The sequence below is a fragment of the Lissotriton helveticus genome, chromosome 1_1, assembly GCF_964261635.1.
Source record: "Lissotriton helveticus chromosome 1_1, aLisHel1.1, whole genome shotgun sequence".
Lineage (NCBI taxonomy): Eukaryota > Metazoa > Chordata > Amphibia > Caudata > Salamandridae > Lissotriton > Lissotriton helveticus.
In genome coordinates, this window is record NC_136057.1 from 1,571,198,422 (window position 1) to 1,571,222,637 (window position 24,216).

Consider the following 24,216-nt stretch of genomic DNA (forward strand, 5'->3'; position numbering starts at 1 on the left):
TTCAGCCGTTCGGGCTAAAAGTGAGGCCAACCGCCCTATGGAAAACTCAATGTTAAAAACACGTTTTGGGACCCCCCTTTTTTCTCGGCCCCCACTGGACGAACCCCCCCCCAAATTTTCAAGGGCTGCTCAGAAACAAAATGTGCCATTTTCCTGAAAATTTCAGCCGATTCCGTCCACAAACGCCAAAGTTATTAGACATAGAATTTTCAAAAAACCCATAGAGAAAAAATCCTAACTATATATACCTACTGGCGACCGCCAGTAGGTAATATATATATATATATATATACATATATATATATATATATATATATATATATATATATATGTTCTGCAAAAAGCCCTCGATCTTCAGAAGAGCACACGACACTGCCTCATGCCATCCAGTGTGTTTAGCCTCACTGTAGCTTGCTCATTGACAACCTTCTTTCTTTGCCCATTTCTGACGTGTTTCGAGGCTGGAACGCCCCGTAATCATGGAAGGCTCTGTAGAGGGATTGAAAGAAACAGCGCTTAGTCCGTAAATATTTATTATATACAAACACCCTAAGTGGGCGTGGCATATTTTAGACTAGCATTTGCACGCTGGTAGTTGAAGTCCAAACAGCGCTGTAACACAATTAAACTGTGAGTAGGCTCAGTCCCCCTGCAAATTCATTAAGCTCAAACTTCTGTTCCTTAAGTAGGTGAAGGGGTCAATTTCACAAGCATCATCGTCCTGGAGACAGCGTGCCTCACGAAAAGGATAAGTTCCTTTCCAAGGCCATTTACCATTCGACTTACAGTCCTCCTGGAAACTGGTGCATCTTCTCACAGCCAGGGCAGCCGTGTAAGTAATTGTTCTGGAAAAAGCCCCTGAGCTTCAGAAGAGCACACAACACTGCCTCATGCCATCCAGCGTGTTTAGCCTCACTGTAGCTTGCTCATTGACAACCTTCTTTCATTGCCCATTTCCGATGTGTTTCGAGGCTGAAACGCCCAGTAATCATGGAAGGCTCTGTAGAGGGATTGAAAGAAACAGCGCTTAGTCCGTAATTTATTCATTATGTACAAACATCCTAAGTGGGCATGGCATATTTTAGACTAGCATTTGCACGCTGGTAGTTGAAGTCCAAACAGCGCTGTAACACAATTAAACCGTGAGTAGGCTCAGTCCCCCTGCAAATTCATTAAGCTCAAACTTCTGTTCCTTAATTAGGCGAAGGGGTCAATTTCACAAGCATCATCGTCCTGGAGACAGCGTGCCTCACGAAAAGGATAAGTTCCTTTCCAAGGCCGTTTACCATTCGACTTGCAGTCCTCCTGGAAACTGGTGCATCTTCTCACAGCCAGGGCAGCCGTGTAAGTAATTGTTCTGGAAAAAGCCCCTGAGCTTCAGAAGAGCACGCAACACTGCCTCATGCCATCCAGCGTGTTTAGCCTCACTGTAGCTTGCTCATTGACAACCTTCTTTCATTGCCCATTTCCGATGCGTTTCAAGGCTGGAACGCCCCGTAATCATGGAAGGCTCTGTAGAGGGATTGAAAGAAACAGCGCTTAGTCCGTAATTTATTCATTATATACAAACACCCTAAGTGGGCGTGGCATATTTTAGACTAGCATTTGCACGATGGTAGTTGAAGTCCAAACAGAGCTGTAACACAAGTAAACCTTGAGTAGGCTCAGTCCCCCTGCAAATTCATTAAGCTCAAAGTTCTGTTGCTTAAGTAGGTGAAGGGGTCAATTTCACAAGCTTCATCGCCCTGGAGACAGCGTGCCTCACGAAAAGGATAAGTTCCTTTCCAAGGCCGTTTACCATTCGACTTGCAGTCCTCCTAGAAACTGGTGCATCTTCTCACGGCCCGGGTAGCCGTGTAATTAATTGTTCTGCAAAAAGCCCTCGATCTTCAGAAGAGCACACAACACTGCCTCATGCCATCCAGCGTGTTTGGCCTCACTGTAGCTTACTCATTGACAACCTTCTTTCATTGCCCATTTCCAACACGTTTCGAGGCTGGAACGCCCCATAATCATGGAAGGCTCTGTATAGGGATTGAAAGAAACAGCGCTTAGTCTGTAATTTATTCATTATATACAAACACCCTAAGTGGGTGTGGCATATTTTAGACTAGCATTTGCAAGCTGGTAGTTGAAGTCCAAACAGCGCTGTAACACAATCAAACCTTGAGTAGGCTCAGTTCCCCTGCAAATTCATTAAGCTCAAAGTTCTGTTCCTTAAGTAGGTGAAGGGGTCAATTTCACAAGCTTCATCGCCCTGGAGACAGCGTGCCTCACGAAAAGGATAAGTTACTTTCCAAGGCCGTTTACCATTCGATTTGCAGTCCTCCTGGAGACTGGTGCATCTTCTCACGGCCAGGGCAGCCGTGTAAGTAATTGTTCTGCAAAAAGCCCTCTAGCTTCAGAAGAGCACACAACACTGCCTCATGCCATCCAGAGTGTTTAGCCTCACTGTAGCTTGCTCAGTCAGTCAGTCAAATAACACTTTGTTCGATTAATAAAAATCATAAAAGTGATCACATATATACATACATAAAATAAAAATACATGAAAATCCAATTCATCATTAATGTACAAAATTTCATAAAAAGTTAAAATACAGAAAATTCATTTGCAGGAGATAAACAATCACACCACCATCTCTAATGCCGCTAATCTTTTAGCTTTATTACGTTCGGCGGCCACCAGGAAACTGGCAACCCCAAAGATCACCCGAGGACTGCCTAATAGTTGTAAATACAAGAGAGCAGGTCTTACTTGAACAAATCCCGCCTCTCTAAGTAATGGCAATAAAAACGGTTTCCTGATGTCAGCATAGTGGTCGCAAAACATAACAAAATGCATAAGGGTTTGATTGGAAAAATGATCGCAGTCACAAGGAGGAGATAACTCCGGTTTACCCCAAACTGGGTAGTGACCAAGGGCGTAGTGTACCATATTAAATCTAAAACGAGTTAGAAGGTGGCGGTGGAAAGGAATTGTCACACTCTTTAGATATGGTTCAAGATGTGGCATGGTCGTAAGAACATAATGAGCTCTAACAGACGTTTTTGTCAATTCCACCATTTCCCGTTCTTGTTCCACTAAACCCATAAAATTCTTCTTGATCCACTCTAGGTCTCCCTTATGCAGCAGATTTGGAGATGAATACAGTTCAGGTCGAACCAGTTTGAAAAATATATCTCTGATATAGACTAACCAGGGTATTCTGTTCACCTTATCTAATGCCATGCAGTCCTTTAAGATAGTGTGATTCAGAGTGTAGCTTGCTCATTGACAACCTTCTTTCATTGCCCATTTCCGACGTGTTTCGAGGCTGGAACGCCCCGTAATCATGGAAGGCTCTGTGGAGGGATTGAAAGAAACAGCGCTTAGTCTGTAATTTATTCATTATATACAAGAACCCTAAGTGGGCGTGGCATATTTTATATTAGCATTTGCACGCTGGTAGTTGAAGTCCAAACAGCGCTGTTGATGAAGAGACGCAATAGCCTCGAAACGCGTCGTGAATCATGAATAATTTCAGGAGATTGGGCGTGCCAGCTGTGAGAGGCAATGAAGCTGGATAGCTGGGATGCCGTGAGTGACCTCTTAAAGCACAAGAGCTTTTTGCTAATGAAGATTAAATACACGGCTGCCCTTGGCCGTGGGGAGGAGCACTGCTCAGCTCACAGGCACCACACAGTGAAGCAGAGACGCCCGAGTGGAGAACTGATCTTCGGCTTGTGGTATGGCGTCCCGAATCAATTAACAGCTCGTTTGCCCTGCATCTCCCTTCCTACTAAAGGTTTTAAATTGGACTCAAAATGTTGACACAGGAGCAGGCAACCTACTCAAGGTAGATTCTTGAACTCACCTCGTGGACTACGTATACCATCATGCTTGATGGTGAGACATGACAAGCCACGCCCACTGAGGGCGGTTGTTTCAAATAAAAAAGATGTGAAACAGAGGCAGAGTTTAATGTTTGCTCCAGTGTTGTCCCCTTGATGAAGAGGCCAAATAGCCTCGAAACGCGTCAGGAATCATGAATAATTTCAGGAGATTGGGCGTGCGAGCTGTGAGAGGCAATAAAGCTGGATAGCTGGGATGCCGTAAGTGACCTCTTAAAGCACAAGAGTTTTTGCTAATGAAGATTAAATACACGGCTGCCCTTGGCCGTGGGGAGGAGCACCGCTCAGCTCACAGGCACCACACAGTGAAGCAGAGACACCCGAGTGGAGAACAGATCTTCGGCTTGTGGTACGGCGTCCCGAATCAATTAACAGCCCGTTTGCCCTGCATCTCCCTTCCTACTGAAGGTTTTAAATTGGACTCATAATGTTGACACAGGAGCAGGCAACCTACTCAAGGGAGATTCTTGAACTCACCTCGTGGACTACGTACACCATCATGCTTGATGGTGAGACATGACAAGCCACGCCCACTGAGGGCGGTTGTTTTAAATAAAAAAGATGTGAAACAGAGGCAGAGTTTAACGTTTGCTCCAGTGTTGTCCCCTTGATGAAGAGGCGCAATAGCCTCGAAACACGTCGGGAATCACGAATAATTTCAGGAGATGGGCGTGCGAGCTGTGAGAGGCAATGAAGCTGGATAGCTGGGATGTCGTGAGTAACCTCTTAAAGCACAAGAGCTTTTTGCTAGTGAAGATTAAATACACAGCTGCCCTTGGCCGCGGGGAGGAGCACCGCTCAGCTCACAGGCACCACACAGTGAAGCAGAGACGCCTGAGTGGAGAACTGATCTTCGGCTTGTGGTACGGCGTCCCGAATCAATTAACAGCCCGTTTGCCCTGCATCTCCCTTCCTACTAAAGGTTTTAAATTGGACTCATAATGTTGACACAGGAGCAGGCAACCTACTCAAGGGAGATTCTTGAACTCACCTCGTGGACTACGTATACCATCATGCTTGATGGTGAGACATGACAAACCACGCCCACTGAGGGCGGTTGTTTCAAATAAAAAAGATGTGAAACAGAGGCAGAGTTTAACGTTTGCTACAGTGTTGTCCCCTTGATGAAGAGGCGCAATAGCCTCGAAACGCGTCGGGAATCATGAATACTTTCAGGAGATTGGGCGTGCGAGCTGTGAGAGGCAATGAAGCTGGATAGCTGGGATGCCGTGAGTGACCTCTTAAAGCACAAGAGCTTTTTGCTAATGAAGATTAAATACACCGCTGCCCTTGGCCGTGGGGAGGAGCACTGCTCAGCTCACAGGCACCACACAGTGAAGCAGAGACGCCCGAGTGGAGAACTGATCTTCGGCTTGTGGTACGGCGCCCCGAATCAACTAACAGCCCGTTTGCCCTGCATCTCCCTTCCTACTAAAGGTTTTAAATTTGACTCATAACCTTGACACAGGAGCAGGCAACCTACTCAAGGGAGATTTTTGAACTCACCTCGTGGGCTACGTATACCATCATGCTTGATGGTGAGACATGACAAGCCACACCCACTGAGGGCGGTTGTTTCAAATAAAAAAGATGTGAAAAAGAGGCAGAGTTTAATCTTTGCTCCAGTGTTGTCCCCTTGATGAAGAGGCGGAATAGCCTCGAAACGCGTCGGGAATCATGAATAATTTCAGGAGATTGGGCATGCGAGCTATGAGAGGCAATGAAGCTGGATAGCTGGGATGCCGCGAGTGACCTCTTAAAGCACAAGAGCTTTTTGCTAATGAAGATTAAATACACGGCTGCCCTTGGCCGTGGGGAGGAGCACTGCTCAGCTCACAGGCACCACACAGTGAAGCAAAGACGCCCGAGTGGAGAACTGATCTTCGGCTTGTGGTATGGCGTCCCGAATCAATTAACAGCCCGTTCGCCCTGCATCTCCCTTCCTACTAAAGGTTTTAAATTGGACTCATAATGTTGACACAGGAGGAGGCAACCTACTCAAGGGAGATTCTTGAACTCACCTCGTGGACTACGTATACCATCATGCTTGATGGTGAAACATGACAAGCCACGCCCACTGAGGGCGGTTGTTTCTAATAAAAAAGATGTGAAACAGAGGCATAGTTTGATGTTTGCTCCAGTGTTGTCCCCTTGATGAAGAGGCGCAATAGCCTCGAAATGCGTCGTGAATCATGAATAATTTCAGGAGATTGGGCGTGAGAGCTGATTAGAGGCAATGAAGCTGGATAGCTGGGATGCCGTGAGAGACCTCTAAAGCACAAGAGCTTTTTGCTAATGAAGATTAAATACACGGCTGCCCTTGGCCGTGGGGAGGAGCTCCGCTTAGCTCACAGGAACCACGCAGTGAAGCAGAGACGCCCGAGTGGAGAACTGATCTTCGGCTTGTGGTACGGCGCCCCAAATCAAGAAACAGCCCGTTTGCCCTGTATCTCCCTTCCTACTAAAGGTTTTAAATTTGACTCATAACATTGACACAGAAGCAGGCAACCTACTCAAGGGGGATTTTTGAACTCACCTCGTGGACTACGTATACCATCATGCTTGATGGTGAGACATGACAAGCCACGCCCACTGAGGGCGGTTGTTTCAGATAAAAAAGATGTGAAACAGAGGCAGAGTTTAATGTTTGCTCCAGTGTTGTCCCATTGATGAAGCGGCGCAATTGCCTCAAAATGCGTCGGGAATCATGAATAATTTCAGGAGATTGGGTGTGCGAGCTGTGCGAGGCAATGAAGCTGGATAGCTGGGATGCCATGAGTGACCTCTTAAAGCACAAGAGCGTTTTGCACTGTGGCACTTGCGATTCATTTATAAAAGAAATAAAAACTCTGCAAACGCTAACCTGATTGGAGTGTCCGTTTCTCCTTGGAGGTGCTGTTCGGCATTTGTTGGAGCGTTGATATATATATATCCACGGATTGGGACAGCGTTTTGCTTCACAAGCGGCAAGACTTTGTTCACATCTTGCAACACGTTGGGGTTTTTTGAACATTGCGAGTCAGAGGGGGCAACATGTACAACTGGCGGTGTGAGTACGAACTTTGATACTACAGTCCTCTCTCTATGACCGCAACTATTCTCCATTGGGAGGGACTATATGATCTTTCAAAAACCCTGATGGAGTTCTCTGTCACACATATCTGGCATTGAGGAAGGCAAGGATGCCGAAACGCGTCTGCCAGGTGTTACAGCGATGTCGTTTATTATAACAAGCTTGATGGGGCCAGATGGTGAAAATAAAGCTTACCTGAAAAGTTCCTGTGCATGTGTCAGCCCGTTTCTCTTGGGAGGCGGGATTGGTGGAATATATATATATATATATATTTATGCATGTATGTATGTATATATACATGTATGTATGTATGTATATATATATATATATATATATATATATATATATATATTCACGCTCCAAGGTTGTCCACCTTATGAGTAGCACGCGAGCAGCAGCTTTATTTATGTGTAGGTGAGGACGGGGATCCGTTCGTAGACGCCGCTCCGTAATGGATCTGCCCGACGCGTTTCGAAGCTCCATCTGCTTCTCTTCAGGGGCTTTAACGGAAGCGGTGTGCGCACCCGTTACACTTCTCCAATTTCATATAACTCACCCGCCAATGGGAGGCTCCAATGAGACTTCTGGGAAGTGTAGTGCGGAAAGCACACAATCAAGTCCTGTATGGACTCCACGAGTGGGCCCGTCCTCGATCCCATGTACGGCTGCTACTTCACTGCCGTGACCCCCACGTTAACGGGGTGGTGCATACTCTGCGGCTGGACTGCCGCATATAGATTCACGCTCCAAGGTTGTCCACCTTATGAGTAGCACGCGAGCAGCAGCTTTATTTATGTGTAGGTGAGGACGGGGATCCGCTCGTAGACGCCGCTCCGTAATGGATCTGCCCGACGCGTTTCGAAGCTCCATCTGCTTCTCTTCAGGGGCTTTAACGGAAGCGGTGTGCGCACCCGTTACACTTCTCCAATTTCATATAACTCACCCGCCAATGGGAGGCTCTAATGAGACTTCTGGGAAGTGTAGTGCGGAAAGCACACAATCAAGTCCTGTATGGACTCCACGAGTGGGCCCGTCCTCGATCCCATGTACGGCTGCTACTTCACTGCCGTGACCCCCACGTTAACGGGGTGGTGCATACTCTGCGGCTGGACTGCCGCATATAGATTCACGCTCCAAGGTTGTCCACCTTATGAGTAGCATGCGAGCAGCAGCTTTATTTATGTGTAGGTGAGGACGGGGATCCGCTCGTAGACGCCGCTCCGTAATGGATCTGCCCGACGCGTTTCGAAGCTCCATCTGCTTCTCTTCAGGGGCTTTAACGGAAGCGGTGTGCGCACCCGTTACACTTCTCCAATTTCATATAACTCACCCGCCAATGGGAGGCTCCAATGAGACTTCTGGGAAGTGTAGTGCGGAAAGCACACAATCAAGTCCTGTATGGACTCCACGAGTGGGCCCGTCCTCGATCCCATGTACGGCTGCTACTTCACTGCCGTGACCCCCACGTTAACGGGGTGGTGCATACTCTGCGGCTGGACTGCCGCATATAGATTCACGCTCCAAGGTTGTCCACCTTATGAGTAGCACGCGAGCAGCAGCTTTATTTATGTGTAGGTGAGGATGGGGATCCGCTCGTAGACGCCGCTCCGTAATGGATCTGCCCGACGCGTTTCGAAGCTCCATCTGCTTCTCTTCAGGGGCTTTAACGGAAGCGGTGTGCGCACCCGTTACACTTCTCCAATTTCATATAACTCACCCGCCAATGGGAGGCTCCAATGAGACTTCTGGGAAGTGTAGTGCGGAAAGCACACAATCAAGTCCTGTATGGACTCCACGAGTGGGCCCGTCCTCGATCCCATGTACGGCTGCTACTTCACTGCCGTGACCCCCACGTTAACGGGGTGGTGCATACTCTGCGGCTGGACTGCCGCATATAGATTCACGCTCCAAGGTTGTCCACCTTATGAGTAGCACGCGAGCAGCAGCTTTATTTATGTGTAGGTGAGGACGGGGATCCGCTCGTAGACGCCGCTCCGTAATGGATCTGCCCGACGCGTTTCGAAGCTCCATCTGCTTCTCTTCAGGGGCTTTAACGGAAGCGGTGTGCGCACCCGTTACACTTCTCCAATTTCATATAACTCACCCGCCAATGGGAGGCTCCAATGAGACTTCTGGGAAGTGTAGTGCGGAAAGCACACAATCAAGTCCTGTATGGACTCCACGAGTGGGCCTGTCCTCGATCCCATGTACGGCTGCTACTTCACTGCCGTGACCCCCACGTTAACGGGGTGGTGCATACTCTGCGGCTGGACTGCCGCATATAGATTCACGCTCCAAGGTTGTCCACCTTATGAGTAGCACGCGAGCAGCAGCTTTATTTATGTGTAGGTGAGGACGGGGATCCGCTCGTAGACGCCGCTCCGTAATGGATCTGCCCGACGCGTTTCGAAGCTCCATCTGCTTCTCTTCAGGGGCTTTAACGGAAGCGGTGTGCGCACCCGTTACACTTCTCCAATTTCATATAACTCACCCGCCAATGGGAGGCTCCAATGAGACTTCTGGGAAGTGTAGTGCGGAAAGCACACAATCAAGTCCTGTATGGACTCCACGAGTGGGCCCGTCCTCGATCCCATGTACGGCTGCTACTTCACTGCCGTGACCCCCACGTTAACGGGGTGGTGCATACTCTGCGGCTGGACTGCCGCATATAGATTCACGCTCCAAGGTTGTCCACCTTATGAGTAGCACGCGTGCAGCAGCTTTATTTATGTGTAGGTGAGGACGGGGATCCGCTCGTAGACGCCGCTCCGTAATGGATCTGCCCGACGCGTTTCGAAGCTCCATCTGCTTCTCTTCAGGGGCTTTAACGGAAGCGGTGTGCGCACCCGTTACACTTCTCCAATTTCATATAACTCACCCGCCAATGGGAGGCTCCAATGAGACTTCTGGGAAGTGTAGTGCGGAAAGCACACAATCAAGTCCTGTATGTACTCCACGAGTGGGCCCGTCCTCGATCCCATGTACGGCTGCTACTTCACTGCCGTGACCCCCACGTTAACGGGGTGGTGCATACTCTGCGGCTGGACTGCCGCATATAGATTCACGCTCCAAGGTTGTCCACCTTATGAGTAGCACGCGAGCAGCAGCTTTATTTATGTGTAGGTGAGGACGGGGATCCGCTCGTAGACGCCGCTCCGTAATGGATCTGCCCGACGCGTTTCGAAGCTCCATCTGCTTCTCTTCAGGGGCTTTAACGGAAGCGGTGTGCGCACCCGTTACACTTCTCCAATTTCATATAACTCACCCGCCAATGGGAGGCTCCAATGAGACTTCTGGGAAGTGTAGTGCGGAAAGCACACAATCAAGTCCTGTATGGACTCCACGAGTGGGCCCGTCCTCGATCCCATGTACGGCTGCTACTTCACTGCCGTGACCCCCACGTTAACGGGGTGGTGCATACTCTGCGGCTGGACTGCCGCATATAGATTCACGCTCCAAGGTTGTCCACCTTATGAGTAGCACGCGAGCAGCAGCTTTATTTATGTGTAGGTGAGGACGGGGATCCGCTCGTAGACGCCGCTCCGTAATGGATCTGCCCGACGCGTTTCGAAGCTCCATCTGCTTCTCTTCAGGGGCTTTAACGGAAGCGGTGTGCGCACCCGTTACACTTCTCCAATTTCATATAACTCACCCGCCAATGGGAGGCTCCAATGAGACTTCTGGGAAGTGTAGTGCGGAAAGCACACAATCAAGTCCTGTATGGACTCCACGAGTGGGCCCGTCCTCGATCCCATGTACGGCTGCTACTTCACTGCCGTGACCCCCACGTTAACGGGGTGGTGCATACTCTGCGGCTGGACTGCCGCATATAGATTCACGCTCCAAGGTTGTCCACCTTATGAGTAGCACGCGAGCAGCAGCTTTATTTATGTGTAGGTGAGGATCGAGCGGCGTCTACGAGCGGATCCCCGTCCTCACCTACACATAAATAAAGCTGCTGCTCGCGTGCTACTCATAAGGTGGACAACCTTGGAGCGTGAATCTATATGCGGCAGTCCAGCCGCAGAGTATGCACCACCCCGTTAACGTGGGGGTCACGGCAGTGAAGTAGCAGCCGTACATGGGATCGAGGACGGGCCCACTCGTGGAGTCCATACAGGACTTGATTGTGTGCTTTCCGCACTACACTTCCCAGAAGTCTCATTGGAGCCTCCCATTGGCGGGTGAGTTATATGAAATTGGAGAAGTGTAACGGGTGCGCACACCGCTTCCGTTAAAGCCCCTGAAGAGAAGCAGATGGAGCTTCGAAACGCGTCGGGCAGATCCATTACGGAGCGGCGTCTACGAGCGGATCCCCGTCCTCACCTACACATAAATAAAGCTGCTGCTCGCGTGCTACTCATAAGGTGGACAACCTTGGAGCGTGAATCTATATGCGGCAGTCCAGCCGCAGAGTATGCACCACCCCGTTAACGTGGGGGTCACGGCAGTGAAGTAGCAGCCGTACATGGGATCGAGGACGGGCCCACTCGTGGAGTCCATACAGGACTTGATTGTGTGCTTTCCGCACTACACTTCCCAGAAGTCTCATTGGAGCCTCCCATTGGCGGGTGAGTTATATGAAATTGGAGAAGTGTAACGGGTGCGCACACCGCTTCCGTTAAAGCCCCTGAAGAGAAGCAGATGGAGCTTCAAAACGCGTCGGGCAGATCCATTACGGAGCGGCGTCTACGAGCGGATCCCCGTCCTCACCTACACATAAATAAAGCTGCTGCTCCCGTGCTACTCATAAGGTGGACAACCTTGGAGCGTGAATCTATATGCGGCAGTCCAGCCGCAGAGTATGCACCACCCCGTTAACGTGGGGGTCACGGCAGTGAAGTAGCAGCCGTACATGGGATCGAGGACGGGCCCACTCGTGGAGTCCATACAGGACTTGATTGTGTGCTTTCCGCACTACACTTCCCAGAAGTCTCATTGGAGCCTCCCATTGGCGGGTGAGTTATATGAAATTGGAGAAGTGTAACGGGTGCGCACACCGCTTCCGTTAAAGCCCCTGAAGAGAAGCAGATGGAGCTTCGAAACGCGTCGGGCAGATCCATTACGGAGCGGCGTCTACGAGCGGATCCCCGTCCTCACCTACACATAAATAAAGCTGCTGCTCGCGTGCTACTCATAAGGTGGACAACCTTGGAGCGTGAATCTATATGCGGCAGTCCAGCCGCAGAGTATGCACCACCCCGTTAACGTGGGGGTCACGGCAGTGAAGTAGCAGCCGTACATGGGATCGAGGACGGGCCCACTCGTGGAGTCCATACAGGACTTGATTGTGTGCTTTCCGCACTACACTTCCCAGAAGTCTCATTGGAGCCTCCCATTGGCGGGTGAGTTATATGAAATTGGAGAAGTGTAACGGGTGCGCACACCGCTTCCGTTAAAGCCCCTGAAGAGAAGCAGATGGAGCTTCGAAACGCGTCGGGCAGATCCATTACGGAGCGGCGTCTACGAGCGGATCCCCGTCCTCACCTACACATAAATAAAGCTGCTGCTCGCGTGCTACTCATAAGGTGGACAACCTTGGAGCGTGAATCTATATGCGGCAGTCCAGCCGCAGAGTATGCACCACCCCGTTAACGTGGGGGTCACGGCAGTGAAGTAGCAGCCGTACATGGGATCGAGGACGGGCCCACTCGTGGAGTCCATACAGGACTTGATTGTGTGCTTTCCGCACTACACTTCCCAGAAGTCTCATTGGAGCCTCCCATTGGCGGGTGAGTTATATGAAATTGGAGAAGTGTAACGGGTGCGCACACCGCTTCCGTTAAAGCCCCTGAAGAGAAGCAGATGGAGCTTCGAAACGCGTCGGGCAGATCCATTACGGAGCGGCGTCTACGAGCGGATCCCCGTCCTCACCTACACATAAATAAAGCTGCTGCTCGCGTGCTATTCATAAGGTGGACAACCTTGGAGCGTGAATCTATATGCGGCAGTCCAGCCGCAGAGTATGCACCACCCCGTTAACGTGGGGGTCACGGCAGTGAAGTAGCAGCCGTACATGGGATCGAGGACGGGCCCACTCGTGGAGTCCATACAGGACTTGATTGTGTGCTTTCCGCACTACACTTCCCAGAAGTCTCATTGGAGCCTCCCATTGGCGGGTGAGTTATATGAAATTGGAGAAGTGTAACGGGTGCGCACACCGCTTCCGTTAAAGCCCCTGAAGAGAAGCAGATGGAGCTTCGAAACGCGTCGGGCAGATCCATTACGGAGCGGCGTCTACGAGCGGATCCCCGTCCTCACCTACACATAAATAAAGCTGCTGCTCGCGTGCTACTCATAAGGTGGACAACCTTGGAGCGTGAATCTATATGCGGCAGTCCAGCCGCAGAGTATGCACCACCCCGTTAACGTGGGGGTCACGGCAGTGAAGTAGCAGCCGTACATGGGATCGAGGACGGGCCCACTCGTGGAGTCCATACAGGACTTGATTGTGTGCTTTCCGCACTACACTTCCCAGAAGTCTCATTGGAGCCTCCCATTGGCGGGTGAGTTATATGAAATTGGAGAAGTGTAACGGGTGCGCACACCGCTTCCGTTAAAGCCCCTGAAGAGAAGCAGATGGAGCTTCGAAACGCGTCGGGCAGATCCATTACGGAGCGGCGTCTACGAGCGGATCCCCGTCCTCACCTACACATAAATAAAGCTGCTGCTCGCGTGCTACTCATAAGGTGGACAACCTTGGAGCGTGAATCTATATGCGGCAGTCCAGCCGCAGAGTATGCACCACCCCGTTAACGTGGGGGTCACGGCAGTGAAGTAGCAGCCGTACATGGGATCGAGGACGGGCCCACTCGTGGAGTCCATACAAGACTTGATTGTGTGCTTTCCGCACTACACTTCCCAGAAGTCTCATTGGAGCCTCCCATTGGCGGGTGAGTTATATGAAATTGGAGAAGTGTAACGGGTGCGCACACCGCTTCCGTTAAAGCCCCTGAAGAGAAGCAGATGGAGCTTCGAAACGCGTCGGGCAGATCCATTACGGAGCGGCGTCTACGAGCGGATCCCCGTCCTCACCTACACATAAATAAAGCTGCTGCTCGCGTGCTACTCATAAGGTGGACAACCTTGGAGCGTGAATCTATATGCGGCAGTCCAGCCGCAGAGTATGCACCACCCCGTTAACGTGGGGGTCACGGCAGTGAAGTAGCAGCCGTACATGGGATCGAGGACGGGCCCACTCGTGGAGTCCATACAGGACTTGATTGTGTGCTTTCCGCACTACACTTCCCAGAAGTCTCATTGGAGCCTCCCATTGGCGGGTGAGTTATATGAAATTGGAGAAGTGTAACGGGTGCGCACACCGCTTCCGTTAAAGCCCCTGAAGAGAAGCAGATGGAGCTTCGAAACGCGTCGGGCAGATCCATTACGGAGCGGCGTCTACGAGCGGATCCCCGTCCTCACCTACACATAAATAAAGCTGCTGCTCGCGTGCTACTCATAAGGTGGACAACCTTGGAGCGTGAATATATATATATATATATATATATATATATATATATATTTATATATGTATATATATATATATATGTATGTATATATGTATATATATATATATAAATATATATATATATATATATATATATATATATATATATATATATCCTCCTGATGGTCCGCAGTAGGTAGTTATAGTTAGGCCGTTTTATTCAAAAAGTGTTTTTTCTTTTGCCAATATCTTTGGCGCCGTTCGACGAATCTTCATGAAATGATTCCTTGAGCGGCAGCTGAGAAAAAAGGGTGGCCACCTTTATTTTTATTAATTATGAGGGGGCCTCATGGGCGCCCCAAGCCCCGGTGACCACCCCCTCCCTGGGCTTTTTTCGTTAATTGGGGGACCTTGTTGGCCCCCCAAACCCTGAAAACTGCCACCCCCTGGGGCTTTCATTAATTATAGGCAGGGGGCCTCACAGACCCACCAAGCCCCAGGGACCGCCATCTCCCCGGAGATTTGTACTCAAAGGGAGGGGGATCACGTGTGGACCGCCACTCTTGCTTCTTTCTGCGGCTCTCTTGCGTCTTTCTTCATTTCTGTTGTTTCTCTCTGCACCTTTCTTTCTTTTTCTGCACTTCTCTTGACTGTTTCTGCACATCTCTTCTACTTTCTTCACCTCTTTTGCCTCTTTCTGCACCTCTGTTACCTCTTTTGGCACCTCATTTGCTACTTTGTGCACTTCTTTTGTTACTTTCTGTACCTCTCTTGCTTCTTTCTGCACCGCTCTTGCCTCTTTTTCCACCCCTCTTCCTTTTTCTACACCTCTGTTGCTTCTTTCTGCACCCATCGTGCCACTTTCACATCCCTCTTCCCACACCCCTCTTGCCTCTTTCTGCTCCTGTGTTCCTTCTTCCTGCACTTCTTTTGTTTCTTTCTGTACCTCTCACTTCTTTCTGCACCCCCTTTGCCTCTTTTTGCACCCCTCTTCCCTCTTTCTGCACCCCTCTTGCCTCTTTCTGCACCTCTGTTCTTACTTTCTTTACTTATTTTTTCTTTTTGCACATCTGTTGCTTTTTTCTGCACCACTCATGCCTCTTTCTGCACCCCTCTTCCCTCTTTGCACCCCTCTTGCCTCTTTCTGTACCTCCTGCTTCTTTCTGCACTACTCTTGCTTCTTACTGCACCTCTCTTGCTTCTTTCTGCACCACTGGTGCTTCTTTCTGCACCCCTCTTCCCTCTTTCTGCACCCCACTTGCCTCTTTCTGCACCTCTTTTCCTTTTTTCTGGTCGTATTTTGTTTCTTTCTGTGCCCCAATTGCTTCTTTCTACAATCCTCTTGCCACTGTCTCTACCCGTTACCCTTTTTTGATCTCTGTTGCTTCTTTCTGCACGTCTCTTGCCTCTTTCTCCACCCCTCACCCCTCTTTCTGCACCTCTGTTGCTTCTTTCTGCACTTCTCTCGCTTCTTTCTGCACTTCTGTCCCTTCTTTTTGCACCCCTTGTACCTCTTTCTGTACCCCTCCTGCCTCTTTCTGCACCTCTGTTCCTTCTTTCTGCACTTCTTTTGTTTCTTTTTGCAACTCTCTTGCTTCTTTCTGCACACCTCTCGCCTTTTTCTCCACCCGTCATCCCTCTTTGTGCATCTATTTTGCTTCTTTCTGCACTTATCTTGCATCTTTCCGTACCTCTCTTGCTTGTTTCTACACACCTTGTGGCCATTTCTGCACCACTGCTTCTCTTTCTGCACTCCTCTTTTCTCTTTCTGCACCTCTGTTCCTTCTTTCTGCACTTCTTTTGTTACTTTCTGTACCTCTCTTGCTTCTTTCTGCACCGCTCTTGCCTCTTTTTCCACCCCTCTTCCCTCTTTCTACACCTCTGTTGCTTCTTTCTGCACCCCTCATGCCTCTTTCACATCCCTATTTCCACACCCCTCTTGCCTCTTTCTGCACCTCTGTTCCTTCTTTCTGCACTTCTTTTGTTTTTTCTGTACCTCTCACTTCTTTCTGCACCCCTTTTGCCTCTTTCTGCACTCCTCTTCCCTCTTTTTGCACCCCTCTTGCCTCTTTCTGCACCTCTGTTCTTACTTTCTGCACTTATTTTGTTTCTTTCTGCAGCTCTCTTGCTTCTTTCTTCATCCCCTTGCTTCTTTCTCCACCCCTTCCCTCTTTCTTTACCCCTGTTGCCTCTACCTGCACCTCTGTGCCTTCTTTCTGCACTTATGTTTTCTTTTTGCACATCTGTTGCCTTTTTTCTGCACCAGTCATGCCTCTTTCTGCACCCCTCTTCCCTCTTTTTCCCCCTCTTGCTTCTTTCTGTACCTCTTGCTTCTTTCTGCACTACTCTTGCTTCTTTCTGCACCTCTCCTGTTTCTTTCTGCACATCTTGTGCTTCTTTCTGCACCCCTCTTCCCTCTTTCTGCACCCCTCTTGCCTCTATTCGTTTTTTCTGGTCATATTTTATTTCATTCTGTATCCCAATTGCTTCTTTCTACACCCCTTTTGCCCCTGCCTCTACCCGTTACCCCTTTTTGATCTCTGTTGCTTCTTTCTGCATGTCTCTTGCCTCTTTCTCCACCCCTCATCCCTTTTTCTGCACCTCTGTTGCTTCTTTCTGCACTTCTCTTGCTTCTTTCTGCATGTTTGTCCCTTCTTTCTGCACCCCTTCTACCTCTTTCTGCACCCCTCTTTCCTATTTCTGCTCCCCTCGTGTTTCTTTCTGCACCTCTGTTGCTTCTTTCTGCACTTCTTTTGTTTCTTTCTGCACCTCTCTTGTTTCGTTCTGCACCCCTTTCGGCATCCCTCTTTGTACACTCCTCTTGCATCTTTCTGCACCTCTGTTCCTTCTTTCTTCACTTCTTTTGTTTCTTTCTGCATCTCTCCTGCTTCTTTCTGCACCCCTTTTTCTTCTTTCTGCACCCCATGTGCCTCTTTCACACCCCTCTTCTCTCATTCCGCACCCCTCTTGCCTTTTCATGCACCTCTGTTCCTTCTTTCTGCACTTCTTTTGTTTCTTTCTTCACCTCTCTTGTTTCTTTCTGTATCCCTCTTGCTTCTTTCTCTATCCCACTTCCCCCTTTGTGCATCTCTGTTGCTTCTTTATACACTTCTCTTGCTTCTTTCTGCACCTCTTTTGGTTCTTTCTGCACCCCTCCTGCCCCTCTCAGCACCCCTCTTCCCTCTTTCTGCACCTCGGTTCCTTCTTTCTGCAGTTCTTTTGTTTCTTTCGGTACCTCTCACTTCTTTCTGCACCCCTTTTGCCTCTTTCTGCACCCCTCTTGCCTCTTTCTGCACCTCTGTTCCTTCTTTCTGCACTTCTTTTGTATCTTTCTGCAGCTCTCTTGCTTCTTTACGCGCCCCCTTGCCTCTTTCTCCACCCCTTCCCTCTTTCTTCACCCATGTTACCTCTTTATGCACCTCTGTTCCTTCTTTCTACACTTCTTTTGTTTCTTTCTGCATATCTCTTGCTTCTTTCTGTCACCCTCGTGCCTCTTTCTGCACCCCTCAACCCAATTTCTGTACCCCTCTTGCCTCTTTCTGCACCTCTGTTGCTTCTTTCTGTACCTCTCTTGCTTGTTTCTGCACCATCGTACTTCTTTCTGCACCCCTCTACCCTCTTTCTGCTCCCCTCTTGCCTCTTTCTGCACTCCTCTTCCCACTTTCTTCACTCCTTTTGCCTTTTTCTGCACCCCTCTTGCCCCTTTCTGTACCTCTGTTCTTACTTTCTGCACTTATTTTGTTTCTTTCTGCAGCTCTCTTGCTTCTTTCTGCATGTTTGTCCCTTCTTTCTGCACCCCTTGTACCTCTTTCTGCACCCCTCTTTCCTATTTCTGCTCCCCTCGTGTTTCTTTCTGCACCTCTGTTGCTTCTTTCTGCACTTCTTTTGTTTCTTTCTGCACCTCTCTTGTTTCGTTCTGCACCCCTTTCGGCATCCCTCTTTGTACACTCCTCTTGCATCTTTCTGCACCTCTGTTCCTTCTTTCTTCACTTCTTTTGTTTCTTTCTGCATCTCTCCTGCTTCTTTCTGCACCCCTTTTTCTTCTTTCTGCACCCCATGTGCCTCTTTCACACCCCTCTTCTCTCATTCCGCACCCCTCTTGCCTTTTCATGCACCTCTGTTCCTTCTTTCTGCACTTCTTTTGTTTCTTTCTTCACCTCTCTTGTTTCTTTCTGTATCCCTCTTGCTTCTTTCTCTATCCCACTTCCCCCTTTGTGCATCTCTGTTGCTTCTTTATACACTTCTCTTGCTTCTTTCTGCACCTCTTTTGGTTCTTTCTGCACCCCTCCTGCCCCTCTCAGCACCCCTCTTCCCTCTTTCTGCACCTCGGTTCCTTCTTTCTGCAGTTCTTTTGTTTCTTTCGGTACCTCTCACTTCTTTCTGCACCCCTTTTGCCTCTTTCTGCACCCCTCTTGCCCCTTTCTGTACCTCTGTTCTTACTTTCTGCACTTATTTTGTTTCTTTCTGCACTTCTCTTGCTTCTTTCTGCATGTTTGTCCCTTCTTTCTGCACCCCTTGTACCTCTTTCTGCACCCCTCTTTCCTATTTCTGCTCCCCTCGTGTTTCTTTCTGCACCTCTGTTGCTTCTTTCTGCACTTCTTTTGTTTCTTTCTGCACCTCTCTTGTTTCGTTCTGCACCCCTTTCGGCATCCCTCTTTGTACACTCCTCTTGCATCTTTCTGCACCTCTGTTCCTTCTTTCTTCACTTCTTTTGTTTCTTTCTGCATCTCTCCTGCTTCTTTCTGCACCCCTTTTTCTTCTTTCTGCACCCCATGTGCCTCTTTCACACCCCTCTTCTCTCATTCCGCACCCCTCTTGCCTTTTCATGCACCTCTGTTCCTTCTTTCTGCACTTCTTTTGTTTCTTTCTTCACCTCTCTTGTTTCTTTCTGTATCCCTCTTGCTTCTTTCTCTATCCCACTTCCCCCTTTGTGCATCTCTGTTGCTTCTTTATACACTTCTCTTGCTTCTTTCTGCACCTCTTTTGGTTCTTTCTGCACCCCTCCTGCCCCTCTCAGCACCCCTCTTCCCTCTTTCTGCACCTCGGTTCCTTCTTTCTGCAGTTCTTTTGTTTCTTTCGGTACCTCTCACTTCTTTCTGCACCCCTTTTGCCTCTTTCTGCACCCCTCTTGCCTCTTTCTGCACCTCTGTTCCTTCTTTCTGCACTTCTTTTGTATCTTTCTGCAGCTCTCTTGCTTCTTTACGCGCCCCCTTGCCTCTTTCTCCACCCCTTCCCTCTTTCTTCACCCATGTTACCTCTTTATGCACCTCTGTTCCTTCTTTCTACACTTCTTTTGTTTCTTTCTGCATATCTCTTGCTTCTTTCTGTCACCCTCGTGCCTCTTTCTGCACCCCTCAACCCAATTTCGGTACCCCTCTTGCCTCTTTCTGCACCTCTGTTGCTTCTTTCTGTACCTCTCTTGCTTGTTTCTGCACCATCGTACTTCTTTCTGCACCCCTCTACCCTCTTTCTGCTCCCCTCTTGCCTCTTTCTGCACTCCTCTTCCCACTTTCTTCACTCCTTTTGCCTTTTTCTGCACCCCTCTTGCCCCTTTCTGTACCTCTGTTCTTACTTTCTGCACTTATTTTGTTTCTTTCTGCAGCTCTCTTGCTTCTTTCTTCATCCCCTTGCTTCTTTCTCCACCCCTTCCCTCTTGCTTTACCCCTGTTGCCTCTACCTGCACCTCTGTGCCTTCTTTCTGCACTTATGTTTTCTTTTTGCACATCTGTTGCCTTTTTTCTGCACCACTCATGCCTCTTTCTGCACCCCTCTTCCCTCTTTTGCCCCCTCTTGCTTCTTTCTGTACCTCTTGCTTCTTTCTGCACTACTCTTGCTTCTTTCTGCACCTCTCCTGTTTCTTTCTGCACATCTTGTGCTTCTTTCTGCACCCCTCTTCCCTCTTTCTGCACCCCTCTTGCCTCTATTCGTTTTTTCTGGTCATATTTTATTTCGTTCTGTATCCCAATTGCTTCTTTCTACACCCCTTTTGCCCCTGCCTCTACCCGTTACCCCTTTTTGATCTCTGTTGCTTCTTTCTGCATGTCTCTTGCCTCTTTCTCCACCCCTCATCCCTTTTTCTGCACCTCTGTTGCTTCTTTCTGCACTTCTCTTGCTTCTTTCTGCATGTTTGTCCCTTCTTTCTGCACCCCTTGTACCTCTTTCTGCACCCCTCTTTCCTATTTCTGCTCCCCTCTTGTTTCTTTCTGCACCTCTGTTGCTTCTTTCTGCACTTCTTTTGTTTCTTTCTGCACCTCTCTTGTTTCGTTCTGCACCCCTTTCGGCATCCCTCTTTGTACACTCCTCTTGCATCTTTCTGCACCTCTGTTCCTTCTTTCTTCACTTCTTTTGTTTCTTTCTGCATCTCTCCTGCTTCTTTCTGCACCCCTTTTTCTTCTTTCTGCACCCCATGTGCCTCTTTCACACCCCTCTTCTCTCATTCCGCACCCCTTTTGCCTTTTCATGCATCTCTGTTCCTTCTTTCTGCACTTCTTTTGTTTCTTTCTTCACCTCTCTTGTTTCTTTCTGTATCCCTCTTGCTTCTTTCTCTATCCCACTTCCCCCTTTGTGCATCTCTGTTGCTTCTTTATACACTTCTCTTGCTTCTTTCTGCACCTCTTTTGGTTCTTTCTGCACCCCTCCTGCCCCTCTCAGCACCCCTCTTCCCTCTTTCTGCACCTCGGTTCCTTCTTTCTGCAGTTCTTTTGTTTCTTTCGGTACCTCTCACTTCTTTCTGCACCCCTTTTGCCTCTTTCTGCACCCCTCTTGCCTCTTTCTGCACCTCTGTTCCTTCTTTCTGCATTTCTTTTGTATCTTTCTGCAGCTCTCTTGCTTCTTTACGCGCCCCCTTGCCTCTTTCTCCACCCCTTCCCTCTTTCTTCACCCATGTTACCTCTTTCTGCACCTCTGTTCCTTCTTTCTACACTTCTTTTGTTTCTTTCTGCATATCTCTTGCTTCTTTCTGTCACCCTCGTGCCTCTTTCTGCACCCCTCAACCCAATTTCTGTACCCCTCTTGCCTCTTTCTGCACCTCTGTTGCTTCTTTCTGTACCTCTCTTGCTTGTTTCTGCACCATCGTACTTCTTTCTGCACCCCTCTACCCTCTTTCTGCTCCCCTCTTGCCTCTTTCTGCACTCCTCTTCCCACTTTCTTCACTTCTTTTGCCTTTTTCTGCACCCCTCTTGCCCCTTTCTGTACCTCTGTTGCTTCTTTCTGCACTTCTCTTGTTTTTTCTGCACCTCTATTGCTTCTTACTGCACCCATTTTGCTATTTCTGCACCCTTCTTCCCTCTTGCTGCACCTCTCTTGCCTCTTTATTCATCTCTGTTGCTTCTTTTTGCACTTCTCTTGCCTCTTTCTACAACCTTCTTTGCTCTTGTGCACCTCTGTTGCATCTTTCTGCACTTCTCTTGCTTCTTATCACTTATGTTGCTTCTTTCTGCACTCCTCTTGCCTCGTTTTGCACCTCTGTTCCCTTTTTCTGTACCTCTCTTGCTTGGGTCTGCAACTCTCTTGCCTCTTTCTGCAGTTCTCTTGTCTTCTTCTGTACCTCTCTTGCTTCTTTCTGTACTTCTCTTGCCTCTTCCTACACCCCCTTGCCTCCTTCTGCATCTCTGTTGGTTCTTTCTGCACTTCCCTTGCTTCTTTCTGTACCTGTCTTGAAATTTTCTGTACCCCACCTACCTCTGTATGCACCTCTCTTGCTTCCTTCTGCACTGCTGTTGGTTCTTTCTGCACTGATCTTGCTTCTGTCTGCTACTCTCTTGCCAAATTCAATATCCCTCTTGCCACTTTCTGCACCTCTGTTGGTTCTTTCTGCACCTCTATTGTCTCTGTCTGCACCCCTGTTCCCTCTTTCTGCCTGTTTCTGTAACTCTCCTACCTCTTTCTGCACCCCTCTTGCCTCTTTCTGAAGCTCTGTTACTTCTTTCTGCACTTCTCTTGCTTCTTTCTACACCTCTCCTGCTTCTTTTTGCACCCTTCTTCCCTCTTTGTGCACCTCTCTTGCCTCACTCTGTTGCCTCTTTCTTCATTTCTCTGTACCCCTGTTCCTTTTTCTGCACATCTCTTGCCTGTTTCTGCAACTCTCTTACCTTTTTCTGGGGTTCTCTAGTCTCCTTTTGCACCTCTGTTGCTTCTTTCTGCACCTCTTTTGCCTATTTCTGTACTTCTCCTGCCTCTTGCTGCACCTCACTTACCACTTTCTGCTCCTCTCTTGCCTCTTTCTGCTCCTCTCTTGCCTCCTTCTGCACACCTCTTGCCTCTTTCAGGAAATTTTTTACTCTTTCTGCTCCTCTCTTGTTTTTTCTGCAATTCTCTTGCTCCTTTCTGCACTTCTCTCGCCTGTTTCTATATTTGAATGGGAAGTGCAAGCTGTAAAGTTTAAAGGTCTATGTGCTCTTGTGACTGAGGTATATGTCTACTTGCACATGCATTCTCACATGTGTTATGCATCTGAAGATGGTAGCTTAAAAAGCCAGTAGCTTCTCTTATTGGTGGTCAAATCTTCTTAGTTCTGCTCTGTTATTCGGATGCACAGGAAGACATCTCTTATGTATATATGCGTTATAGCGTCCCTCAAATATACTTTTGAATACCCATGTGCCCTGTATTATGAGCAGAAAGAAATTCATACACCTTTTTTTACACGAATTTCCATAGTATGCTGTTTGAAACACAGGTATTCAAGTGTTTTTATGTTAATTTTCATTTAACATTTTCTAGGCAAAAGCATAGACATGCAGGCATATCTTCACATACTTGGTCAGACTTACAACAGTGATATGCTTAGGATTGCCGTTTTATATTTGGTAGGCCTAACATTCTGAGCAGTCGATTAATAGTGAACCTTCAAGAGAAAAGTGAGGTTTAAGACATTTTCGGAGAAGGATTAGTGATTAGGGTACTTTTTATGAGTCTTTTGTAAGATACAGTCAAAGTAGGCCTCTTTCTGCACCTCTGTTGGTTCTTTCTGCAAATCTCTTGCTTCTTTCTTCATGTTTCTTCCTCTTTCCGGACTTCTAGTGCCTCTTTCTGCATTTCTCTTGCCTTTTTCTGCACAATACTCTTGCTTCTTTCTGCTCCTTTCTTCCTCTTTCTGCACATGTCCTATCTATGTAGGCATAGTTAGAAATTAGCTTTTAAAAAACCTTACACATTCAGTGAAAAAGGCAGAGGTTTCAGGGATGTGATAGTTAGAAATTATCATTTAAAAAAACCATAGAAATTAACTGAAAAAACCGTAGGTTTCACAGACGTTATAGTTAGAAATTAGCATAAAAAAATAGAAATTCACTGGAAAAAACACGGGTTTTCAGGGACGTTATAGTTAGTTAGACATTTCACTCGTACAAAACCAGAGAAATGTGGCCGTTATAATTAGTTGACATCTCAAATGACATCACTGATGACATCACTGATTACATCATGCAGTGACTGAGTGTTTCTAAAAAGTTTCAAGATGTTTTATATATATAAATATATATATATGCCAAAATGTATTTGAATGGATCATTTAAGGGGATTTATTACATTATAAATCCTCCTTGACACATTTCAACCTGGAAAAGTCTTGATCACACAATGGAGTGACAAAATTGGTCATCTTATTTGTGTACAATCGTCGCAAATTAATTCATGTAGAACTGTATTCAATGCGCAAAAGCTGTCAGTCATGGTGTTGTCAGATCGTGCAACTAACATATTTGCATAATGATCGGTAATCCTGACTCGTGACTCGTAATGTTCACCTCTTTCTGAATGTGTATCTGTATGTGTGTGCTGGACTGATGTTAGACGTAATGCCC